Raw genomic sequence first — 24683 nt, 5'->3', positions numbered from 1 at the left:
CAAGGTCGCGCAGCTCCTCTCTCCGGCGAATCACGAGGTCTCGCAACCTCGCGGAGAGAGTACGCGAGTGCAGTCGCCCGCGGCACCTAAGTAATCGCCAGTTGTGACCCAGGAACACGACCCGCCTGTCTCTCTCTCTCCCCCCCCCCCCCTCCCAGCCGTCCCTCTTCCCACCGCCCCGACCGCCCATCAGCTGCTCAGCTGTCTATAAAAGTACCTGCGCGCGGCCGTGCTCTAGCTGGGCGTACTCGTCTGCTGTCGAACGAAACCACTGTCTCATAAAGATTTGCTACATGCGGCCCCGTACACAGCGCGATTTGGCTCATGCTAATATAACTCGGTTATCAACACACTTTATTAACACGATGAAACAATTCATCGATTACGTAATTTAAAGTTGGAGGTGGGAGAAAGGAAGGAACTAATTACATCATCTGCATCATGCGGAAAGATTGGCGATGACAGAAAATATGTGCTGGATGTGGTGTCGAGCCCGGGACCTTCCGCTTACCAGGCAGTTGCGTTAACCATGCGGCACGTGGACACGCTGCTCATCGCAAGTATTCTCACTTAGCGCCACCTATCTGCGGTCCCTATCCATGTCCTCCACGATTACTAATTATTGATTCCCGCTGGAGGTCGATCGTAAACGTGCATCTGCGCTGAAGGTTATGGATTCATTGTCTGTGAAGGTGAATCAGTTATATGAATGTACAACACATTCCTATAATTCATCGATTGTTGTTGCTGTTGTCTTCAGCCCAAAGACCGGTTTAATGCAGCTCTCCATGCTACTATATCCTGTGTGAGTCTCCTGATCCTTGCATAACTAGCGGAATTTCCATGCGTTTGAATCTGCTTACTGTATTCAAATATTGCTCTGCTTATCTCCAAAACTAAACTGACAATTTCTTAACGCCTCAAAAGGGTCCTATCAACGGATCCCTTCTTTTAATCAAGTGGTGCCATAAATTACTTTCCCCCCAGTTTTTGATTCGGCGCCACCTCATTACTTACTCGATGTACCTTTCTATAGCAGCACATTTCAAAAGCTTGTCTTCTCTTCTTGTCTGAAATGTGTATCATCCACCTTTTACTTGGCTCAAATGGCTCTGAGCACTATGGGACTTAACTTCTGAGGTCATCAGTCCCCTAGAACTTAGAACTACTTAAACCTAACTAACCTAAGGACATCACACACATCCATGCCCGAGGCAGGATTCGAACCTGCGACCGTAGCGGTCGTGCGGTTCCAGACTGCATCGCCTAGAACCGCTCGGCCACTTCGTCCGGCCACCTTTTACTTCCCCACAAGGTTACGCTCCAGACAAATGCCTTCAGAAAAGACTTCTTATCACTTAAATTTATATTAGATGCGAAAAAGCACCGTTTTCAGGAATGCTTTTCTTTCTATTGGCTATTATATTCCTCTCTGCTTTGGCCAACATTAGTTATTTTACTGAACAAATAGCTTAATTCACCTACTAGTTTTAGTCTCTCATTTCCATGACTAGCCCCCTCAGCATCGCCAGATTTCATTCGATCTACCTTGTGTTACTTTGTTGACATTCATCTTATGATCTCTTTTCGAGACACTATCCACTCCATTCAGTTTCTCTTCAAAATCGTATCCTGTCTCTGACAGAATGCAATGTCGTCGGCAAACCTAAATTTTTTTTTAATTTTTCTCCGTCAACTTTAATTCCCGTTCGGAAAGTCTCCTTCTTTTCATTTCTTGTTTGCTTACTGTACGAACTGAACTACAACTTCCCTTTTATGTCCATCGACTCTTTCACTCCCTGTACTTTATATCTGCTACCTTCAAAATTTCAAAGACTTTGGCCAGTTAACATCATCAAAAGCATTCTCTAAATCTACAAACGCTATAAACGTAGGTTTACATTTACTCAACATATCTTCTAGTATAAGTCGTAGGGTTAGTACTGGCCTGCGTGTTCCTTCATTTCTCCAGAACCCAAATTGATCTCCGGAGAGGTCAGCTTCTGGCAGTTTCTCCATTATTTACGACAAAATAAAAAGAATAATTTGACATTGTGCGCCCAAAACTTGTAATTTTCTGGAGAGTAGTCCAATAACACTTGCCATTTCCGTCTCATCCATATTAACAGAAGACTGACTTAATGAGTTCTCTGCTTTCGTCGACGATCTATTAGCCACTGCTTCCTCAGTAATTCTCCTTGCATTTCAAATATCAATCATAAATCCACAAATGTAATACACTCAACAAAATGTGGGAGCGGGTGACAGGGTCCTCTTCTGGGTCCGTTGCTTCTCTTGATATGCACCGATGATCTGCCATGTTACATGACTTGAATTTTTTTCTGTTTTGCAGATGACACAAGTAATTGCGAAAGATGCTGAACGCAATCCAAATAATGTAGATATTTGGATAGTCGGTGATACCAATAAAGGGATTTCAGACAACAAACAAAACAGAATGCATACAGTTTCTGACATAGAACTACTGCAAAACCAAACTTTTACTATCCGAAGGCGGTCAAACAGTCAGTGAAGTTAAGCACTTTAAATTCTGAGGACTTAAGATGGATAAATTCTTTCTTGACATTACCTTCCCTACAATAATAATCTCCACCGTCCGTGCCACTGAAACGAGAAAGTTTGTTTGCATAGTTTCAGTCTATTATCACGTCTGCTATCATATTTTGGGTCATCTCAGTGCACTAACCAAGGATATCCTTTGTCCAGATTTGTGGTGTCAGTTCGCGAACTTCTTTCAGAATTTTAACTGTGCCATCCTTGTACATATCCTGCTTCATGGACTTGTTGTTGAATCTTTCAGAAGAAACTGCAATATACATTCAGTAAACAGTAGAAAGAAATACGATTTGCACTTGGATAACACTACCTTAAGATTACACGGAAAGGAGACCACCATTCAGCAGATTTCGTTCTAAATAGGTTTCCAGCAGAGTAGAAAAAAACTGAGTATTCTACATCTACATCTACATTTATACTCCGCAAGTCACCCAACGGTGTGTGGCGGAGGGCTCTTTACGTGCCACTGTCATTACCTCCCTTTCCTGTTCCAGTCGCGTATGGTTCGCGGGAAGAACGACTGCCGGAAAGCCTCCGTGCGCGCTCGAATCTCTCTAATTTTACATTCGTGATCTCCTCGGGAGGTATAAGTAGGGGGAAGCAATATATTCGATACCTCATCCAGAAACGCACCCTCTCGAAACCTGGACAGCAAGCTACACCGCGATGCAGAGCGCCTCTCTTACAGAGTCTACCACTTGAGTTTGCTAAACATCTCCGTAACGCTATCACGCTTACCAAATAACCCTGTGACGAAACGCGCCACTCTTCTTTGGATCTCTTCCATCTCCTCTGTCAACCCATCCTGGTACAGATCCCACACTGATGAGCAATACTCAAGTATAGGTCGATCGAGTGTTTTGTAAGCCACCTCCTTTGTTGATGGACTACATTTTCTAAGGACTCTCCCAATGAATCTCAACCTGGCACCCGCCTTACCAACAATTAATTTTATATGATCATTCTACTTCAAATCGTATCGTATGCATACTCCCAGATATTTTACAGAAGTATCTGCTACCAGTGTTTGTTCCGCTATCATATAATCATACAATAAAGGATCCTTCTTTCTACATAAAGGATCCTTCTCTCTATGTATTCGCAATATATTACATTTGTCTATGTTAAGGGTCAGTAGCCACTCCCTGAACCAAGTGCCTATCCGCTGCAGATCTTCCTGCATATCGCTGCAATTTTCTAATGCTGCAGCTTCTCTGTATACTACAGCATCATCCGCGAAAAGCCGCATGGAACTTCCGACACTACCTACTAGGTCATTTATATATACTGTGAAAGGCAATGGTCCCATAACACTCCCCTGTGGCACGCCAGAGGCTACTTTAACGTCTGTAGACGTCTCTCCATTGAGAACAACATGCTGTGTTCTGTTTGCTAAAAACTCTTCAATCCAGCCACACAGCTGGTTTGATATTCCGTAGGCTCTTACTTTGTTTATTAGGCGACAGTGCGGAACTGTATCGAACGCCTTCCGTAAGTCAGGGAAAATGGCATCCACCTAGGAGCCTGTATCTAATATTTTCTGGGTGTCATGAACAAATAAAGCGAGTTGGATCTCACACGATCGCTGTTTCCGGAATCCACGTTGATTCCTACAGATTTGATTGTCGGTTTCCAGAAATGACATGATACGCGAGCAAGAAAAATGTTCTAAAATTCTACAACAGATCGATGTCAAGAGATATAGGCCTATAGTTTTGCGCATCTGCTAGACGACCCTTCTTGAAAACTTGGACTACCTGTGCTCTTTTCCAATCATTTGGAACCTTCCGTTCCTCTAGAGGCTTGCGGTACACGGCTGTTAGAAGGGGGGCAAGTTCTTTCGCGTACTCTGTGTAGAATCGAATTGGTACCCCGTCAGGTCCAGTGGACTTTCCTCTGTTGAGTGGTTTCAGTTGCTTTTCTATTCCTTGGACACTTATTGCGATGTAAGTCATTTTTTAGTTCGTGCGGTGATTTAGAGAAGAAACTGTAGTGCGGTATTCCCCTGTGAAACAGCTTTGGAAAAAGGTGTTTAGTATTTCAACTTTACGCATGGCATCCTCTGTTTCAATGTCATCATCATCCCAGAGTGTCTGGGTATACTGTTTCGTTCCCCTTACTGATTTAACGTAAGACCAGAACTTCCTAGGATTTTCTGTCAAGTCGGTACATAGAATTTTCCTTTCGAATTCACCGAACGCTTCACGCATAGCCCTCCTTACGCTAACTTTGACATCGTTTAGCTTCTGTTTGTCTGAGAGGTTTTGGCAGCGTTTAAACTTGCAGTGAAGCTCTCTTTGCTTTCGCAGTAGTTTCCTAACTTTGTTGTTGAACCACGGTGGGTTTTTCCCGTCCCTCACAGTTTTACTCGGCACGTACCTGTCTAAAACACATTTTACGATTGCCTTAGACTTGTTCCATAAACACTCAACATTGTCAGTGCCGGAACAGAAATTTTCGTTTTGATCTGTTTAGGTAGTCTGAAATCTGTTTCCTATTACTCTTGCTAAACAGATGAACCTTCCTCCCTTTTTTTTACAATCATATTTACTCCCATATTCACTGATGCTGCAACAGCCTTATGATCACTGATTCCCTGTTCCGCGCCTACAGAGTCGAAAAGTTCGGGTCTGTTTGTTATCAGTAGGTCCAAGATGTTATCCCCACGAGTCGGTTCTCTGTTTAATTGCTCCAGGTAATTTTCGGATTGTGCACTCAGTATAATGTTACTCGATGCTCTGTCCCTACAACCCGCCCTAAACATCTGAGTGTCCTAGTCTATATATGGTAAATTAAAATCTCCAACTAAGACTATAACATGCTGAGGAAATTTATGTGAAATGTATTCCAGATTTTCTTCAAATGGCTCTGAGCACTATGGGACTTAACATCTATGGTCATCAGTCCCCTAGAACTTAGAACTACTTAAACCTAACTAACCTAAGGACAGCACACAACACCCAGTCATCACGAGGCATTCCAGATTTTCTCTCAGTTGTTCTGCCACTAATGCTGCTGAGTCGGGAGGCCGGTAAAAGGAGCCAATTATTAACCTAGCTCGGTTACTGAGTATAACCCCCACCCATAACAATTCACAGGAACTATCCACTTCTATTTCACTACAGGATAAACTACTACTAACAGTGACAAACACGCCACCACCGGTTGCATGCAATCTATCCTTTCTAAACACCGTCTGTGCCTTTGTAAAAATTTCGGCAGAATTTATCTCTGGCTTCAGCCAGCTTTCCGTACCTATAACGATTTCAGCTTCGGTGCTTTCTATCAGCGCTTGAAGTTTCGGTACTTTACCAACACAGCTTCGACAGTTTACAATTACAATACCGACTGCTGCTTGGTCCCCGCATGTCCTGACTTTGCGCAGCACCCTTTGAGGCTGTTGCCCTATCTGTACTTGCCCGAGGCCATCTAACCTAAAAACCGGTCGTCTTCAGATAAGGCTTCCTTATAGCATACTCCTTCTGTAAAGGTATCCCTTGCAGTAGTTGAGGACTTTTCTCTGCAACGTATTATTTGTTAGTTTTCTCTCTCACAGCTGATGACCTGACATTCTAAAACTGCTAAGTATCAAACCCTTCAAAATTGATTTTATTTGCTCGAAAGGCGCTACAGAATACATTACTAGTACTGTGAAAACGATTGCAGCAAAATCTGTAAAAATACAAGTAGGCACTCCGTTTGCATACTGTATGGCTCCATTCTCGTCGGAACCAGGTTTGATTCTAACGTGACTGGGAAACAATGTAGAACTTATGCATTAAACTGTTTATTTTAGCGAGACACCTGGAATGCGACGGTACCTACAATAATAAGAAACGGTTTTTAAATATATTGAAAGTAATGTAATAATCTTTCCCATTTCAGATAAACTGCAGATGTAGCCTATCATACAATTCTTTGTCAAATTAGTTAGGAGCAAATTTATTTCACGACTTCTATAAGCAAAATGAGACTATTATAGGCACACTTCTAATGGGTTTAACGAAACTCCCACCAGTCTCCAGGCGGTACAGTGGTAATTACGATGAGCCTGATGACACTAATAGTCAACGAAAGGTAATATATATGGTTCCTGGAGGAAATGGAGATCATTCCACAGTGTGTCGTAAATCATTCATTGACGTATTTTGTATTTCAGTAGGAAGGATTATTAGAGTAACCAATAAACTTAAGATGGGTCAAATGTCTTACCTTGATAACAGAGGTGTTTCATACAGTTACAAATATACAGAGGACGATATTCTACTGATAAAGCTACATATAACGTCTGTACCAAGAGAGGAGATCCATTATAAGAGAAATAAATCTACTAATATTCGTCGACTATACTAAACATTTAAAGTCAAATTTCCAGAGACTAATGTTAAGCAAATGCAATATAGAAGGATATTTTTAAATACTTTCCAAATCATTTGGAAGAACAAATCCAGATAGTTGTAAGAACTGTGACTTATTCCACCTTGAGGTATAAGGACACTTACCAGACAACAGAAAAGCTCAGAAAGCTCTATAACACGGTGTAGGAAGGCAGAATGTACGCTGACAAACACGAAGAATGATGCGAACTTTTTAACTATGCCTGGAAGTAACACTTGTACGATAACAATCGATATGCATCAAATATATTGTCTTCCAACTCTTACACATTCCAATATGCTCTACTTACGCCAATGTCATGTTACAACTTCTGCGTTCGTGCTCATGGCAACAGTATGGCAATAAATTCTTGCCGGAGTAAGGATGTAGGGTCACGTGGAACTAACAACTTAGCATCATGTCCTGAAATACCCTAAAAATGCTTTCAATGTGACTGGTAGCAAAAGGAAATTCGTGGTTTGAATTCACAACTGCTATGGACAAAACAAAAACTTATTCGTAGTCTCTTGAGGCCTGTTTCACTGTATAGAGCATAAGTATCTGCGATCAGGCCACGTTTTCCTACCTTCTGAAAGAAATTTTGCGTTAACAAAAAATCGCAAGAAAGTAGTTAAATGTTATGTACCTGATTATTTACAAGATATAATTACTTGCACGCTCTCCTTTACACTCAAACACACTCAGAATGGAGGAAATGGACTTTATTGAGTTCCAGATTACTGCTGATAAAGTGATAAACACAACAAAGCTACCCATCAGTTCCGTTGCACAAGCTGGAATCACCTCACCTGATAGTGTTCATCAAAAGGACATTCAGTGACACTAACATAAGAGAACTTCAGCCCCTAAGGAAGTACAGAATTGTTGACGATTTCATCCATACACGACTTTCAAAATAAAATAAAAATAAAAAAGAAATTTAAAAAAAATGAAGTGAGCGTATGGCATCGTTGGCCGGGAGGCCCCATCCGGGGAAGTTCGGCCGCCAAGTGCCAGTCTTATTTCAGTCGACACCACGCTGGGCGACTTGCGCACGGGGGATAAGGATGAGATGATGATGAGGACAACACACACCCGTCCTAGAGAGGAGAAAATCTCCAAAGCGGCCGGGAATCGAACCCGGGCCCGCTTGCCTGGGAGGCGAGCAGGTTACCCCCCAGCAGTGCAAAATTTCCCCGACTGTCTCCTGAAAAAAAAAAAAAAAAAGAAACGATTTGCTAGCTTTGCAAACAGATGATTTTTGTTTCGTATTGTTTCAGATATTTATGTTGAAATATGTTTTGTCAGTCATTGTAGCTTGATACCTCTGTTTTATTTAACCCATTTAGTAATGTGTAAGACATCTTCTGCTCTCAGTTTAGTAATTTTCTTTTCTGGACAGTTCAGAGTAATTTTGTCTGGACTTGTAGTATATTTTGTTTCTTAGATGATTATAAATTCTTAATACTATAAAAACGTGAGTGCTAATTTTGCATGTCATACAATATTGTTTTCTTTTTCTTATAACTCAGAACATTACCTTTGGTCCTTAGAACATTTACAGTGTTAGGTCTTTAGTTGTTTTTCGGGTTTCATTAATTAATTCCTTTGTTTATAAATTTTCTAATCATAAATAATCTATGTACTGGCTCTAAGCATGATCAAACAGCTTTGAGTAGCGTAATCTTGCAGAACTTAACAAATCAGATGCGCAGGTCTCAAGAAAAATTTAATAAGATAAATAAATCAGAATAGATAGACAAGATATGATAGTCAGTACCTTAGTACCTCATAAGTATTACTCTAAATCTATCTCAAGCATCCCCCATTCAACATACAGCTCTAGAAGAATGCATTCAGTAATCTGCATACGATGCAAAAGGGTACTGCATTAATGAGAAAATTTAAACTTTATTCGTTTTCACTAGAGTAGCTTCCCTCTCGACATATCCCAGCTACCTTTCTTCAATCCAGCGACGATCCAATATTTCTGTCACATTGTCAACCACATCCCCGCTTTACTCGTCGATATCTATTCCTGTTTTTTCTTCCATGTTCTTTTCTGACTATGGTCTACTTTTTCCTTGCCCAAACTCGAACGAGTCAATTCAGTTTAGACAGTTTCTGTACCGCTTAAACACTGTTCTGCTACATCTAACTGTCACACACACACACACACACACACACACACACACACACACACACACACACACACACACACTTGGAGTCATTATGCTATTATTGATATTGTACAGATCATATACAGTGCCCTAACATTACCAGGTGAAGTGAATGTACGAATAATAAATTAATAAATATTCATCTCCCAGGGATAGGCAATCTTAAGTAGCCACAGTCTTCGGTCCATTATTGTTTCTCATATATATTAGGAAATTTCCATTTGTAATTTGTAAACAAAGAACTTTATGTAGTTGCTGAACAGATATGTGCTTGGATTGAAGATTGTGTAGAAAATAGAAGTCAGAATTATATTGGGACGCAGAAGGTTGAAATTAACACTACAGATAGTCTGCAAAAATCAGCAGAGTTCTCTAACTGGGGAGGCACCAAGAAAAGTGTCCCACAAGGTTCAGTCTTGGGTCCTTTATTGTTCTTAATATATTTCAATCACTTTCCACTCTTTATTCATGAAGAAGCAAAGCTGGTTCTTTAAGTATAGTTGAGGAAATTGTTAATAACGTCTTTCAGAAACTCATGAAGTGGGTCTCTGCAAACAGACGCCTACTAAATTTTGAGAAAACAGACTATATACAGTTCTGCAGGGTAAATAGCATAACAACATTGATAAATATTGACTTTGAGCAGAAATCTTTTGGGGAAGTGAGATATTTCAAATTTCTGGATGTGTGCATTGACGAGAAGTTGAATTGGAAAAAACAAATTGACAGTCTGCTGAAACGTTTGAGTTAAGCAACTTACGCTATGAAGGTTATTGCAAATTTTGGTGATAGCAGTAAATTAGCCTGCTATGCCTGTCGTCATTCACTGATTTCAAATGGTATCATATTTTGGAATAATTCATCATTGTACAAACGCCTTTTATGAGAATAATAGTTGGAGCCCTCCCAAGATCATCTTTCAGACATTTATTTAAGGGTCTAAGTATTTTCACAGTACTTCCACAATACGTATATTCACTTACGAGATTTGTTATTAATAACCCATCCGAATTCAAAAATAATACGAGTAGCACAGTGCGAAGCTACAACACTAGAAGAAAAAATGATGTTCGCTATTCTGCATTAAATCTAACTTTGACCTAGAAAGGAGTGAATTATGCTGCCACAAAAGCTTTTAGTCATTTACCAAATAGCATTGAAAGTCTGATAGATAGCCAATTATAATTTAAAAACAAATTAAAAGAAATTCTGAATGATACCTCCTTTCACTCAGTAGATGAATTTTTCGATAGGAAGTAGCAAAAACATAAATATATGTATCGTGTAAAGAATCATTGTGCTAAACTGAGACATTCCACATCATTACGAGATGTCGTATTCACGGTCTATGGAACAAGTGTTAATGTAATGTAAAACTAACCATCCGTCTTCTGACTGGTGTTAAGCGGCCCTTCACGGTTTCTTCTCCCGTGCCAAACTCTTCGTCTCAGAGAAGAACGTACATCCCACAGCCTCGCTTATTTGTTGGATATAGTGCAATCTTTATCTTTCCACATTTAGTTTTTACTGTCTGCAGCTTCCTATAGTACCATAAAACTTACTCCCTGCTGTCTTACATTTTCAATCGTCATCATCCTATCCCTTCTTCTAGTCAGTGTTTTTCAGATATTCCTATGCTAGTCGGTTCTGCAAGGAGTCTCATCATTTATTTTGTTGTCAGTCCACTTACATTTCAAACCCTACTATTTTCTTTTTTAACGGTCCCATACTGTACGATTGACTTCCATACAACACATTCTCAGAAATTTATTGCTCGTATTGATACTAATAGACTTCTTTGTTTGTGCTAGTCTACTCCTTACATCTTTCTTCCCTCATCTGTCATGCATTAATTGGCTTCTAAGGTAATGGAATTTCATCTTTAACGTAGGCCCCGAATTTGATTTCAAGTTCATTGCTAATCTCATTTCATCTACCCCTCCTTACTTTCATCTCTCTTTTGTTTATACTCAGTCCACACTCTGTGTTCGTTAGACTATTATTATTTGTTGAGAGTCAGACGACAGAACAGTGAGGTCATCAGTCCCTCGTTCATCGGTCAGCCAATATAGAGCTGGGACATCATCCAGATCCCTGATCCAATTGTGAGTGTAGGAGTGTCAAAATCGAGGCGATGTTATTGTTAGACATGAGAAATAATTCCATGAAATCCATGAATAATTCCATGTAGTATAGAATTCTGGCTGATATACAGACCAGAGATTAGACGAGGAACCTCACGGGCTCATCAGCAGTCAGAGGCACCACTCCCACATCTCAGCTCCATTCCCCTGCCTACCCGACACATGGGTAAGACAGTTACGGAATAAACTGTTACTGGTCGTGAAAGGTCTCTGTTGGATTCCTTTCATGTTTAATTTCTTAAATCAGTTGTCATTTATGGAATAAATTCCTCTTCTAAATTTACTGTGGCGTTTCTGACTATCTGGGAGGAGAATGAGTAGTGGAACGTGTTACTTTTACACGTAAACAAGAACGATCTGTCACACTACTACACTTTAAAACACAGTTTATATGTAATTCATGTCACACAGTCTCATACGGAACCTACATCCGCTTTCTGTTATATACTGTATATGATAAGATACTGTCATCCCCCTTCCCTTCTGTGTGAGAGGATGAATGATCAAATGTGTTTGTAGTTGCATGCTTGAGGGTAGCAGACAAGGCTGTCTGCTAGAGAACAGTAGGACCAACGTCGGAACAGGTATCTACGGTTCCTAAAAGCAAAGAGGTTTCTATTCTTAGTATGGTCCGGTCCGTCCCTTGTCATGTTGGTATAGGAAGCTGCCCCTCTGGCCCCTTCCGTTTGTCTTTGTGAGCGACTCTTAGGAAGCACGCTGAGTGGTAGGCAGTTGCAGTCTGGTAGTAGGCAGTTGCTGTGGGACCGCATCGAGCGTCTGAAGTGGTAAGATCTCCGGCTAAGCGCGTGTCTGCTAAGTCCGTAGGACAATGGATTTCTTAAGTTCAGCCTAACTGAAAATTGAATCACCGTGATTTCAGGTTTAGCTCTAAAATATCTAATGCTATCTTAAATTGCAGCGGAGTGTAATTCTCGTGTCAAGTTCAGATTATTTTGCGGTAGTTGCTTTGTCACTACTTTGTGAGTAAGGTGGAACCACGTGTTGATCAGTAACTCTAACTAAGTTCATCAATCTTAAATGCGAATGTTTGTGAGATTATAACGTCTCGTCTTGAGAATATTTTTCAATATAGCAACTTTTCTTTATGCTTTTCTTTATGTTCAACCCACGTGGGGTGTACTTTGCGAGACCAGTACCACGTGCTTATATAACTGTTTGACCCATCAGGTTAATAGTAAGACGTTAGTAACCAGTTCAAGGTTTTTCTTTTGTAATTTGCTTTTCGATCTAATTTTTTAATTATCAGAATTATTGTGGAGTTATACGCTTTGTGTAAACCAAGTTGACCACGTGAAGCATGTGGTGTAATCATCAAAGCAGCCCTCAGCTATTCTTTTCGCGAAGATTTCACAAAGAGTTAATATGAATTTAGTATACCAGTGTGTGGTAATTACATGACGGACAGGATTGTGCTTCGAATGTAATTTCTTTGACTGAAAATTTGAATCTGTTGGTTGTGGTTAACTTTCTCTTGCATGTGTTTCAATGTTCTTTGTGTGTTGTTTTATGAATCCAGTGTTGTATCCAGTCTCCCAATCTTGCCTCCATATTTTATGTGTTTCGTAAGATTCCAATCTCACATTTTCACAATCGTAAATAAGGCACCAGCTCAGTTATAACTCACGTATAATATGCTGATATTTCGATGAGCAATCTTAAAATAAATTTCCAAATTTAAACTGATTTCTTTCTTTTTATTTAAATTCTCCTTCTTTATATATATATTACCGGTTGTTGTATGACTATTAAAATATTATAATTAATGTTTAGTCTGATTGGTAATGTGGTAAACCTAGACTAGATACCCAGTCGTGAAACAGTTGCGCAGTAATGCAAGATTAACTTCCCCAGACAGCTCACAGCTTTTAACCCGGTTTCATTGTCCATCAGTACCTTTCGTCATAGAAAATTAAAGCTAAAACGTTACAGTCGGAGAGGCGACTCCTTTATTAAAGGTGAAGAGGATAAAAAGTAATGAACACCAGTGAGATAGACAACAGCAAAACAAGGTGAGAGAAGTTGTCAGGCCAGTAATTGGATAACTGGAATGGGGAGTCGAGCTGGGACCAGCAGATGACAGGAACGCCTCTCCAACAACCTACCCTCCCCTGACACGAAATAGTCACAGTGTGTAAGATGTAAATAAAACCCTCTAAAAAGGACTAAAAGAGGAATGGCTAGGGTTTCTGGAGAAGGTGGTTAAGTGTCCCCCGGGGTCAACATGTGGCGGAAGGTACCCAAACCCCAACAACTCGGCCCCATCCTGAAAGCAATTTCAAATGTTAGATCTGAGGATAAAAACCATTCCCTCAAAGAAAACGAAGAGCCAGTTCAATCCTCCGTATGCTTTCTGCCAACATTAGAGGCAAAGAATTTGGTAGAGCATGCTTGTACTGGAGAACCAGAAAGAGAACTCATTCGACCAGTGTGTGAGATCTGCAACCGCAATATGGGGGTGGCTCATTACGCAAGATGAAACAGTGGGTCAGTTCTGGTATAACGGATGTGAAGCCAACATAAACTGGTGGACTCCTTTCGGGAGGAATGTAAAGAGAAATACAATGCAGGCGTAGTCTTCTTGATAATGCTGAGTCGATTACAGGCAACACCTTATAAAGGCAACTGAGCATATCAGAGAGAAAATCGAAAGTAGCAGGTATCACAGAGTGACATGACTAATACAGATCAATAGCCTGGAGACGGTAGAGCCTTGATACCACTAAAAAATTTGGAGGAACAGATGACTGAAGCTTTAGGTCCTTGAAGAAAAAAAAAACGGTCTGGTTGCTAAACAACGAGGAGTGCACGGGAATACACGAGGAACAGGTTCCAAGGAGAGCCGAGGATGTAGATCCTGACAGAGAGTCATAAGGTGCATTCTAATTAAGAGACCCAACTGAGATTGAGTGTCATTGGTTGGACAATCCTGTATGAAGAAATATTTCATTATATTGGATGATTCGGAAATTATGGTATGGTGATTGTGTGGAAAGGCAAGAGTTACTACCATTGTAATTGAAGTAGTAACATCCCTGCTTTGGCGAGGAGACTAACTAAGATCAGGAAGGCACCAGTGGTCAGTCTTACTCCATTATGAAGTACTGTGCGATAATTTCAAAGCTGAAGTGTCTGCTGAGCCGTAAACTTGTCAGTCGTAGTTCAATTGGTGCGACCCATGCCCTTTTTCCGATCCGGGGGGGGGGGGGGGGTTAGTTTTACTGAAGAGACATTAACAGTTTTAGTCGATGAACATATCACAAGCCAGACCCGCGCCTCGATCATTACTGCTTTTTGTTCTCTTACCATGTACGTCTGACTTATTTATCACATTTGCAGTGTAGGGTGTTTCCTGTACGTCAAAAGCAATGTGCACGGCTACAAATACAGGGGACGAGGGCTTCGTGGCTTCACTCGCCGCATATGCTTTGGACTGTTTCTCGGAGTACGATAGGTGGCGTATCGATTCCAGGCGAACTACACGAGATAGGAGTGGCCTCTGGAAGATGTAGTAGAAACTCGTTGCAGCATTTAGTAATGCAGGCGGGCGAGCATCTGCTCACATATGTGTGCACAAACCAGTGTGAAACATTACACAGTATTGATAGTGCAATGACTGAACAGTACACTATCTGACCAAAATAATCTGGACACCTATTGGTGGACAGTAATATGGAATGTGTCCATCTGTCGCCTTGATGGCGACTTCAGCTCTACTGGGGACGCTCTCACTGAGGTATCTGAATGTCTGTGGAAGAACCGCAGCCCATCCTTTCTCAAGAAGCGAACCAGAGAAGTAGTGATGCAAGACGATAGGGTCTGGACCGAGATCAACGATACATTTCACCTCGAAGGTGACCAGTGGGGTCCACTCAGGACTCTGAGCATGCCAGACCATTTCAGGAATGTTATTGTTCACAAACCATTGCCTCACCATTGCCTTTACAGCTCACCTCAAAAGTGTCCAGTGGTTCCGGTTTGGACTCTGTGGATGCCAGTGAGCCGTCCACGGCTCGTGTTCATGCCATTTATTGTTTGTCCTCTTCTATTACGGTGCTGCTGCCTCGTTTTCTTATTTCATTTACTGGCGCCACTAACTTCCTTCCTCACTTGCCCGTGAGCGGCAGCAGCAGCGCCTATCGATAAGTGCACTGACGTACCTTCTGTAGAGTGACCGATAGTATTTGCGGGTTTTCGTGGGTGTGGCAGTGAGTTGGAGACGGACCAGCAGTGTAGTCGCGACATAGCAGCAGTCGCGGACGGACCAGCAGTCCCGTCGGTCGGTTGGCGTGGAGCAGCAAGCAAGCTCCCATCGCGCGGTTGGTGTGTGAGGTGCTGCTTACGAGTGCTACGAAGTTCGCCGCCCACCGATCTTGGACATGAAAGTTGAGTCCTCACTTAACTTACTATCGAGTCTCAACTGTTTACATTCCTTCATTTGATCCTGGTTGTCGCTTTTGGGACATTCCAGCAAGCAACAACGTGTGCGTATTTTAGTTGGCTAAGGTTCCAGCCATCTTCCTGTGGAGTTCAACTTAATTTAATTTATTCCCTGTTATTGAAGTTAACCAGCGGTATCTTATGCCTTGTGGCCGTTGACGTTCCGGTTACCTGCCCTGGCCGTTGACATAATTTTCGGTGGTGTGTTTTCCTCGTCGTGTTGTTGCTGTCCAGCGTGGCGTGTAGTTCGACAGTTGCGAAGTTGCTGGTCGTTGTGGGGCCCAATATTCTGGTGTCGTTGTGGTCGTTTTGCTGGTTGCGTCGAGCCAAACTGATTGCTTGATTGATCGGTCGGCTGTCTGTCGGTTGGGTTGCCTTCAGATTAAGAAGTCGTTGGACAGGCTGCCTGTCTCACCCAAATGGACGTTAGTGTTACAATCACAGGCCGACCCTTGGAAACTTCTGAGCACCGTTCATTGTGTGCTACATAGTAATTTCCCTGTTTGGGTTTTAGTTATTTGGTTAATGTGCGGCCTTCAGCCGAGTTTCAATATTTCTTAAATTAACGTTCTTGTCTTGCCCTTTTGCATGAAATGTTTTAAGATAAGGCCTTCCGCCTTTTAAATTGAAACTCTTTTTCTAGGCCTTCAGCCGTTAAACATATTTGGTTGATATGTGGCTTTCAGCCAAGTTTTATTTCTTAAATTAACGTTCTTGTCTTGCCCTTTTGCATGAAATGTTTTAAGATAAGGCCTTCTGCCTTTTGATTGTAACTTTTCTTATTGCTTAATATGCGGCCTCCAGCCAAGTTCCATTAAAATGAAATTGCTAAGTCCTTCAGCCTGTTTAGATTGAAGATTTAGAAATTTTTTTTGGCTGAAACCTCCAGAAGAACCATGTATTTCAATTTCTTGGTTAGGCTTTGTGTCTTAGATTTTGAGTGTGGCCTACAGCCGATCTATAGTTAATCAAGGGAAGTCGATTAAAATTTTAAGTGTTTTACATCCTTGTTGTAATATTGTGTGTTGATAAATAAAGTTTGTATGTTGAGTGCAACTGTCAGGAACTCATTTTGGCCTCTTTCCACAACCTAATCCGCTCGGTCCTGGTAGCGCAGGCGTTTCAGCCAGTCCATTTCAGGAATGTTATTCTCTACAAACCATTGCCTTACGCACACAGCTGTATTCTTATGCTCATAAAGACTATTTCTTCTCTGAAATGTTCCTCTAATGTACTCAGAACACAGTACAGTAAAACGCATTCTCATCCTTCTGCATTTAGCGTTTTCTTAAGCGCAATGAGGGGAGCACACCTTATTGATGAAAAACACCCTCATACCGTAGCACCATTTTCTCTGTACTTCACTGTTCACTGTTGGCACTGCACATTAGGGCAGGTAACGTTGTCCATGCATTCGCAAGCCCTTCCACTGCATTGCAGCGCGATTCATCAATCCTGTTGCGGCCACATGTAGTAAGCGTTGCTTCACGCAGTGGAGGATGGCAAAACAGAGGCAGCCGGCGATCGAGGCGTTGCGAAGTAAGCACGGCACAAATAGCCTTGCTGACAGTTGCAGTCTACCAACTGGCTGAGGCAAGGACGCACACAGACCGAGCGCCGAGCGAAGCCTGGAGAGTGCTGAGTAAGGGAAGTGAGGCCAGCACGCTAAGTTACGCTGCAATATACTGCGGGAGTAATAACAAAAAGCTACCACCGAGGGTAAAAACGTCCTCCTGCCGGATATAAATAGTGGAGCGCAGGCAGCAACAGACAGAAGCCATTAGGAAGCAGTTCGGATCTGAGGACGGACGTGGTCCGTGTCCGAATGTTCAACCTTCGTAGGTGACGATTCCGGAAGTCTGTTCCAGTTCGCAGGAGTCATCCGTTCGCCACCAGATGTCAACTTCAGCTCTCGGGGTCGGCTTGAGTTCGGTCGGCACCATGGCTGACTATCTACAGCGAGAAATTCCAGTAGGACCGGCCGCAGCGCGGTCTCGGTCACAGGCGCCGCCGGGGACTGACTCCGGGACTTCACGGCAACCCGGCCCCACGGCGCGTGGTCCGTCCATGACGGGACATCGCGGACATAGCGACTGACGGCTTCCCAGCCGCCGGTGCAGCAGGCGTCGGCAGCTGACCTCACGGCGTCGCGGCCCCGAGTTCATCTCAACCACAGGGCATCCTGGCTTCAGCGGAGCACTAGCGGCCTGAGGCTACCGAGTGCGATCAGCGGCAGTCAGGCGAAGGGGTCCGCAGGACTGAGCAGCGACGACGAGGGAGAAATTGTAAAGAAAGTTCAATAAATAATTGTAAAACTCCACGTCGTCTCAATATTTGGCGCAGCCACTGTGTCTGCTGCTAACAAGTACTGCAGAAGTCGTAACAAGTGGCCAACGGTCATAACAATCCAAATCGCTCGTTTCCAATCATCCATTGTCCAGTGGTGTCGCTCTTTACGCCGACTCAACCGTCGCCTAGCACTGACTACAGAAATGTGGCTTATGAGGAGCTGTTCTGCCACTGCATACCATTCTCTTTAACTCCCACCGTACATGCATTGTGTTTTCTGGACTACTGGTAGCACTCCGGAACTCGCGAGTGATTCCGCACACAGATTTCATGTGATTTTGAAAACCACTCGTGAAACTGCCGGACGGTCCGTGTCCGTCAGTGCATGAGGTCTGCCACGTTTTGATGTAGCTGTAGTTGTTGCTTCGCGTTTGCACCTCACAGTTACCTCATACACAGTCGACTTGCGCAACTTTAGAGGGTCCTGATGAATTTGTTACTAAGTTTACAACCTATGACTAGACCTCTCTCCTGACTGATCCATTATGCTGTTACTGTTTCTTTACTGACAACACAGTACACCCTGTCTCATTTTATACTAGCGGGTCGGCCTCTCGTGATATATAGTGATGAGTTACACATTACATAGGGGTGTCCGGGAACGTTTGGTTAGATAGTGTATGTCATCTCTCCTAATTCTTTATGCGTGTCTGACTCAGTAACTTTTCCTTTTCTGTCATTGAAATGTTGGTAGATTCTTATAGTTTAAAGTCCTAAATTCCTTTCACGTGTCCAAATTCCCAAATCGCTAACTAGCTTTCTTTGCGTTGTGTCTGAGAGTTTCGGAATTTTTTGTACAGTATTTCGTTACTTCCTTAATTTATAGTTACTACTTTAGTTTGTGTAGATCCCAAATTTTTTGGATTCTTCCCCCTTTTTCCTCCATTTACTCTATCACTCCTACTTTAATTATGCACTCTGCGGCATAGAGTGCCATATCTGTTTCATAGTTCGTAATATTCACACTAATAGAGATTGATTTTTTTATTGTGACTGCCATTGGAGAAGTGTTATGCCACCTCCAGTGGTTTGAATAATTTCTACGACATATTTAAATTTTTGAACTTCATTAATATTTCCAAAATCTGTTTGCAACGATTCTGTGGCACCTACGATATCTTTCCATGTATTCTGCTTTCGATGTCGAGATTTGTAAGCGTGCTTTCTCTGACAGTCTTCCGAGAAGGTTTATTTGGCGAATAAATTATTCTAAATCTTTAACAAAGTTTCCAACCTCGTCCGTGCGGCCATGCAGTTGATCTCGATTTCTTCGTGTCGCATGCCTGTAAATGTTGTGGTTTGGAGAAAACGATCAGTAGAATAATTCATGTTGCTGTAATTGCACGACACACGCCAGTTTTCACATCACGCAGGAGCGCTTGCTGTAACTGAAAGGGATTCTCAAACTTCCAACGCTAATTATTCTACCCATCTACGAACCTCTATAAATGCTGCCATGTTTCAACGGGAAAAAGACGATTTCAAGATCAAACTCTCCACAACGCACAACCTACAATAACCAGTTTCAGTACCAACCTCGAGCAAAAGTATCGGCATTCGTCAGTCGATTGGCCAGGGTTACTTTGTGAGGTTGGTTTGCTTTTGTTCACAGCTCTGTGACCCGATGTTACTGATTCACCTGTGCGAAGTTCTGACAGGCTCAACGTTTTGCTCGAACTTCCTTCCAAGGACGCTGAAGACGATTCTTTTTGTGAATAAAACCGATTAGATTGCTTACCATATATCTTTTTTATACCGTCGTTTCGGGTACTGCCGTCTTTAGATCTGTAATTAAAACGAAAATAACATAAGAATGAGAGGTTTTGTCATACATTATCACGCTAAAAAAACATCCAATGTCGTGTTAAAAAAATTCTTTCTCCAAAACTTAGAACTAGTAAAACAACGTTCAGTCTCAATAATTAATAAATCTATACTCATAAAATGACAGAAATTCTTTAAAATTATATACATTCAAACTTATAACCTACGATTTACATGAGGTGAGAAAAGTCATGGGATAGCGATGTGAACATATACAGATGGCGGTAGTATCGCATGCACGTGGTGTAAAATAGCAATACATTGGCAGAACTGTCACTTGTACCCAGGTAATGCACGTAAAAAGGTTTCCGATGTGATTTTGGCCGTACGACGGGAATTAATAGCCTTTGAACACAGAATGTCAGTTGGAGCTAAAGGCATGGCACATTCTATTTCGAAAGTCATTAGGGAATTCAATATTCTGAGATTCACCGTGTCAAAATTGTACCGAGAATACCAAATTTCCGCATTACTTCTCACCATGGACAACACAGTGGCCGACAGCTTTCACTTAACGACCCAGAGCAGCGGCGTTTGCGTAGAGGTCTCAATACTAACAGACAAGGCATACGGAGTGAAATAACCACAGAAATCATAGTGGGACGTACAACCAGCATGTCCGTTAGGGCAGTGCTGCGAAATTTGGCGTTAATGGACTGTGGCATCAGAAGACCACAGCGAATGCTTTTACCCATAGCACGTCATCGCTTGCAGCTTCTCTACAGGCCTCATGATCGTATCATTTGGATGCTAGACGACTGGAAAACCATAGCCTGGTCAGCTGAATCCAGATTTCAGTTTATAAGAGCTGATGATAAGATTCAAGAAAGGCGCAAATCCCACGAGGTCATGGACGCAGGTTGTCAACAAGGCACTGTGTAAGCTGTTGGTGCCTCCATAATGGTGTTGGCTGTGTTTACATGAAACTGACTGGGTCTTCCGGTCCCATTGAATCGATCATTGACTGGAAATGGCTAAGTTCGGCTACCTGTAGACCGTTTCCAGACATTCAACGATGGAACTTTTATGGATGACAATGCGCCATGTCACTTGGCCACAACTGTTCGCCACCGGTTTGAAAAACATTTTGGACAGTTCGAGAGGATGATTTGCCCACCCAGATACGCGACATGAATCCCATCGAACATTATGGGACATAATCGAGAGGTCAGATCGTGGAGAAAATGCTGCACCGGCAACACTTTCACAATTATGGATGGCTGTAGAGGCAGCAGGGCTCAGTATTTCTGCAGTGTACTTCCAAGGAATTGCCGAGTTCATGTCACGTCGAGAGGCTGCATTACGCCGGGCAGAAGGAGGTCCGACACGATATTAAGAGGTAACCCATGACTTGTGGCCTCAGCGTAAATGGGTACAGTTGTACGTAAGGAATTCAGAAAATAATTTACAAATGTAGTCACACGCTAAGATCATTGGTTAATAAGAAGAGCGTGTCAGAGGGGAGTACATGTCCCGGGCTTCATACGGAGACAGCTCTATTGCAGTACGAATAATAGGTTATCATAGTGTGAGATTGAAATGGTGCGGTCAATGGATACGCATTCCAAAGTTGACATAGAGTACGTGCAGTACTATTCTTGGTGGCAAACGTCTAAACTGGGCACAGATTCACCTGAAATTCTGATGGTTCGTGGACCGAATTCAATATCGCCTCCAGCCGTAGTGAAATTGTACCAGGAATTCGCGTAAGGCGATGCTGATTGAGAAGTCCAGATCTCGCACCACGCGCTTCCATCTTTTCGGAAAGCTGAGAAAACAAGAAATTTTCCAACGACGACGTCGTTCACATAAGGCTTCTCGAATGGCACAGCGATTTAGGAGAGACTTTCTAACGTTAAGGAACTGAACGATTGGTTGAACGTTCCGACCGTTGTTTATAGCGACTTTGTTACTATATTGCAAAATAGTGTCCTGCATCTCTATCACATTTAAGTGTAGTGCAGCATCCAATAAAAGTTACTTGGCCTGTAATATTAAGGTGTAAGCTAATTTTTCAAATGCCCTCGTGACTTACTTCACTCACTTTCTTTGGCCACTATGGAAGCATAGAAAATCTAGGAGAATTCACCATCTCCGGCCATTTCTCTCCATTCCGCCCAGGACTTGCCACCATCCTCTTCCATGTACCTCTAAGCCTGCCTTTCTTCCCTGTTCTTCGAGGATTCCACGCGAGTGCCTTCTTTATGATTGATCCCCCTGGATTTCTTAGTGAGCGTCCAGTCATCTACACTTTCTCTCATGTATCTGTTCTTCTACATGTGCCTGTTTTTCTCCAGAGGCCCTCATTATTAACTTTTTCTGGCCACCATACATTCATTATGCTCCGGAAACACGTATTTATGAAGCTCTGAAACTATAACTTTATCTTCGTATCTACTTTCCAAATTTCACTGGCGTACAGAAAAATAGCCTTCACATTTGTATTAAAATACGCATTTTAGATTTATATGTGATGTTTCTGTTTCTCCATATTGGAGATGGTTGTATAGATGCAGCATTTGCCTCCTTTACGAAGTTCTTCACATTTTCTACTGCTCCACAATTTTCTGTCACCACACTACCCGGATACAAGAACGGACTGACAGCCTCCACTTGTTGCTCCCCTACAAGCAGCGGGACTTCCATTTTCCCAGACTTTATTCTCATTTAGTTTATTTACTTAGATTTATCTTGAGCCCAGAAGTCTCGGATTTCCTTTCGGTGAATTAATTTAGCTTTCATATCTGTCGGCATTAATTTTAGCTTTCATATCTGACAGCGTTTGCCGGCCGTTGTGGCCGAGCGGTTCTAGGCGCTTCAATCCGGAACCGCGCTGCTGCTACGGTAACAGGTTCGAATCCTGCCTCGGGCATGGATGTGTGTGATGTCCTTAGGATAGTTAGGTTGAAGTAGTTCTAAGTGTAGGGGACTGATGACCTCAGATGTTAAGTCCCATAGTGCTTAGAGCCATTTGAACCATTTGTCAGCCTTTGCGCTAGTAAAACTGAGACGTCTGCGAAATCCAAATCCCCCGGACGTTCACGGATCGCCTATTAGATTCCTCACCCCCTGTCCCCGTGATTCCTCTCGTAACTGAGTCAGAGGCAAGAAGGAAGAGCGTTGGTGAGAAAATACAATCCTGCCGGACTCCGCTCCTTACCCCTACTGGATCTGTAAGAATTCCATTGTGGAGCACAAAACTTCTGTTGCCATCACACAGATCTTTGACGGCGTTTAGAGTATTCTCTGATATACCATACTTCTGTGACACCTGCCACAGTACTTCGTGTTTCACAGAATCAAAGGCCGTTTCAGAATCAGTGAATGCCACGTACTGTGTTGCCTGGGATCATTTGCTATGCTCTAAGATAATACTAAGAGTATTAATACGACCAACACAGCTGCGATTTGCCAGTAAACCTGCCTTTTCTTTGCACAGTCAGTTTTCAACTAAATGTTTGATCCTATAAAAAACAGTGCCTTACTGGGCAGTAGCAGCTAAGTAGTACCACGCCACTTGTTACAGTCAAACCAATTTTTCTTTTTTTTTTCGGTCGGGGGCGGGGGAGCTTTACCACAAGCGCACTTTTGCACGCACTCATTTGGGGGTTTCTCTTCAAGCCAAATATGCTTCAGCAAGGGATGGAGCATCTTAACAGTACTTTTGATATCGGCTTTTAACAGCTCCTCTCGTACATTCATAAAATCATTTTTCCATACGGCAGTAGTAAGTTTATATGAAATTGGCCTAAAAACGACAACCAGTTCTTATTAAATCTGATTTATTAATAAAACCATTTTCTCTATCTGTCAGAGTCCAAAGAACTGGTCGCAGCGTTACCGGCTATCGAACCTGTCTCACTATTGGTTGCTGTGCTTCGCCGTTCAAAGCGATTTGCAGGGCTTAGGTCCTTTCCCTTCTGCTCGCTATTTCCCTGGGAATGTCTGATGTAGGATGCCAACAATACAATGATGTAGAGCGCAGACGAACTCTGGGGGATACGCCACGCTTCGCTGAGAGCCGCATCAACTGTGTTGTCTTGCAAAGACCCTGCTACTGTTCACGGACGCGTTAAGTGGCTTCCTGCAGGTTTCCAGATGCAGAAGTGCTTAATGAACGAGGCGCTCCTGGGAGCGGTAAGACCGCTACCGCTGGAATGCAAGCAATTAATTAACAAAGCAAATCCCTCCTCATTTTCGTGCCATAGCTTCTCGCGCGCATGCCAAACCACATTCTGCTCTGCGAGTGCTCGTAATTATCTGAAAAACCACAAGCAAGAAAGTGCCGGAAAATCCCTCCTGTTTTGCTCATTTCAGCGTGATGACTTGCAACAGCGGTTGAACGGCTTCCGCCTTCTCTATTTTCTCCTCCACAGTTACTGAAAATTAGTATCTGAAACTAAGCAGTTTCGTTCTCATTGCGTGTATTTTAAACGCTACACGGGGTGTTATTAAAGAGTCGTGAGGGTTGACGCGCTATACTTACCGGTATAGTACAAATTCCGACTATTACATAGGAATCCGCAGCCGAGCGAGTAAGTGTTAGTTTCATAAACGCCAGATTTATTATGACTATGTAAATTATAAATATTAACCATTCTTTACTGTTTATATGATCTTTATCCTGAGAAAAGGAGAAATTTTTTTTTCTTAAGCAGACTCGGTGTAAAAATGAGACGGAGAACATATTTCAATAAAATCAGCTTAGACATTTCATTTATATTATTGTATCTACACTCTTGTTCATAAATTAAGGATAATATTGATACATGGT

This window comes from Schistocerca nitens, chromosome 1 (assembly GCF_023898315.1).
Source record: "Schistocerca nitens isolate TAMUIC-IGC-003100 chromosome 1, iqSchNite1.1, whole genome shotgun sequence".
Lineage (NCBI taxonomy): Eukaryota > Metazoa > Arthropoda > Insecta > Orthoptera > Acrididae > Schistocerca > Schistocerca nitens.
This window is presented reverse-complemented; position numbering follows the sequence as displayed.